We start from the raw sequence: 3,392 nt of genomic DNA on the forward strand, positions 1-3,392 counted from the left end.
CCAAATAATTTGATTTTTTATGGTAGAGAGTAAATATTTAACATGGGTTCTAAACATCACTCTATTTTTTATTTTGAAAAAATTAAAAACACCAAGTAGTACAGAGAATAATCTGTAAATACTGCCATTAGGGTACACATGCTCCTCCTTCTTAGTTTACCCCATTATCTTAATACTTGGCTTCCTCTATTAACTTCCTCTGAAGGGGCTTTAGGAGTTGTTGTTGTTTTTTGTTTTTTCTACATTTTACATGCAAAAAAGAAACTGTAACTCAATTTTCATCTCCTATTATCACTTGGCTAATCCCAATAATCTATACTGCTATGTGCCACTTTAGAATTTTGATAGCAATCTTCCATAGTCTTCTAGCTTAGATTATCGTTGTTAGTAAGTCCAGTGCTATTCCTACCATTGAAACTGTGAATGTGAACTGATTAATTCCCTCTGGAAGTCCTTGTGACCTTGTCTACAACCCTGGCATTCTAAAATTTCATAATGATGTGCCTAATGTGGATTATTTTTCACTTAATTTGTTGAGACTTTAGTGGATATTTTCAATTAAAAAAAATCATGTCCTTCAGTTGTGGAAAGTTTTATTGTATATCTCTTTGATATTTTTTTCCAATATTTCACTAGTCTTCCTTCCTGCTTTCCTTCCTTCCCTCCACTCTCCACGTCCCCTCCCACCCCATAACTCCATGAAAACATTCTTTTTCCAGCTTTTATCTCTTTGGCTCTCCATGTCTGCCTTTGTTTCTTTTCATTTGTTTCCCCCAGACTCCTGACTGCTCAAGTCTTTGATACTCCAGATACACTTCTGGCAATTTTAGATAAGGTCAAGTTGATTTCTATTCCTGCAACCAAGGCAAGAGCTCTAAATGACACACCAGCCTGTGTTACACGAAACAGATACATTAAGACTATATATGTCACTTTAAGTATAATGATTATATTCTAAGTTCATATTCTAACATACTTAGAATACAATCATTATACTTAAAATGATTCTTATATTATCTTTCCGTATTTCTTTAGTGACAGAATTATATATGTATAATTAAGCAGTTATAATATATGACTAACAACAATAAATATTTGGTAAAGTATATATGTAATTCTGTCAATAAAAAAAGACAATGCAAGAACCATTCTAAATATAATTTGAAGTTAAAAATGTGTCATAGCATATTCATTTGATGTTGATTATAACAGGCACAAAAACAAACTGCTTTAAAACCAAGAAGTTTTAAGATTGGATCAAAAATAATTAAAATATAAATGTTTCATAGCCATGAAAACAAAGTAGCTGGTATAGAGGATTTATTTGCTTTGGAAGGGAACTTTAGGTTCTAAATACTTTCTAATGTACTAAATGATATTTTTATCAATCTAGAGTTAAATTATTTAACATGATTATATACTGGGTTACAATGGAAATTAATTTTGATGCATACAGTATGCTTCTTTTACAAGTATGGAAAGAAGCAATGGGATATTTCAAATTCATCCCAGATGCTATTTTAAACTTTTTCCTAAAAAATAATTTTTACATTATATTTAATGGTATAAACAAAATTACATTTAATTTTATTGAAGATGCTTTATTGTTTAATAATGCTGTTATACAGTAATGCTCTATTATGCCATCAATAAAAACATTACATTATTTTGGTGTAACTGTCATCAACTATGGATTGTAAAATGCAAATATATTTCCTCACTCTTCCTAATTAAAATTACTCTGTACAACTGAAGTTAGACAAAGGTGTCTATTCTATTGAAAATACAAAAAATATAAAACATTCAATTCCTTCAATGATTTATTGTATACTTTCTTTGAATATGTAAAAACCAATGTGGTGATGGACAGTATGAAAAGAGATCATTAGTTTTTAATATTCCTTTTTTTCCCTAAGAGAATGACTCTTGTGATTGAGTTTTATTTCCCTCAAACTAATTTCAATACTCCTGATATTTTAATTTTTGTTTCATTTGTTGATTAATTATAGTAAAAATTATAAATATTTACTTTGAGAGGACATTACTGGGTATCAGCAGGAATGACAGAGTAAGGAACTTATCATCTCCTCCATAAATCAATGAAAACAGTAGAAAAATTGTCAAAATCAACTTTTTCAGAACTCTGAGTAAGATGCTTAACTGACTGGACCACCCAGGTGTCCCTTTTTTGAGTTTATTTTTATATATGATATAACAAAGTAGTCCTGTTTCATTCTTTTGCATCTACCTGCCCAGTTTCCCCAATACCATTTGTTGAAAAGACGGTCATTTCCCCATTGCCCATTCCTGCTTCCTCTGTCATAGGTTAGTTAACCATATAATTGTGGGGTTATTTTCAGGCTCTCTCTTCTGTTCCATTGATCTATATGTCTATTTTTGTGCCAGTAACATATTGTTTTGATTACTACAGCTTTCTAGTATATTTTGAAATAAGATGCTAATATTCATTCCTAAAACAACCACTAAGAAAATAACTCAAATAACTCATATAGTAAAAGACATGACAAGGAAATTAAAATGGCACCCCAGAAATAACTATTTGACATAAAAAGAATATTGGAGGATTTAAGGAACAAAACAGACATATGATATATAGACAAAATAACAAAATGGCAGAGTTAGATCCTAATTTATAGTAATTACATTTAATGTAAATGATTTAAACCTTCAAATCAAACAGCAGATATTAGCAGACTTGGTTTTTTAAAAACCTCTGTTCTAGGGGCACCTGGGCAGCTCAGTCAGTTGGGTGTTCGACTCTTGGTTTGGGCTCAGGTCATGGTCTCAGGGTCATGGGATCAAGCCCCATGTCAGATTCTGAGCTTGGTGTGTAGTCTGCTTGTCCCTCTCCCACTGCTCTTCCCCTCCCTTATACTCTCTCTCTCTCAAATAAATAAATGGATAAAGTCTTTAAAAAGGAACAAAAGAAGAAAAAAAACCCTTATGTTCTAATTATGTTATATTAAGAAGAATCATACTTTTATTCAAAAAAACAATAGGTAGAAAATAAATGATAAAAAAATGTATACCATGTAAATAGTAACCAAAAAGAGCTGAAGCGACTACACTAACATCAAAAAAATAACCTTCAATACAAAAATTTTTATAGAGACAAATAAGGACATCTTATATTGGTGAAATGGTTAATCCATCAAAAATATATAACAATTATAAAACATATTTGTAACTAATAACAAAGACCCTAATATATGAAGCAAAAACTGATAAAACTGAACAGAGATATAGACAATTTAACAGTAATAGTTAGATACTTTAACACCCCACTTTAAGTAATAAATAAAACAACTACGCAGAATATTAAAAGAAACAGAAGACTTGAAAACACCATAAAACAAATAGACTTAACAGAC

The sequence above is a fragment of the Ailuropoda melanoleuca genome, chromosome 3, assembly GCF_002007445.2.
Source record: "Ailuropoda melanoleuca isolate Jingjing chromosome 3, ASM200744v2, whole genome shotgun sequence".
Taxonomy (NCBI): domain Eukaryota; kingdom Metazoa; phylum Chordata; class Mammalia; order Carnivora; family Ursidae; genus Ailuropoda; species Ailuropoda melanoleuca.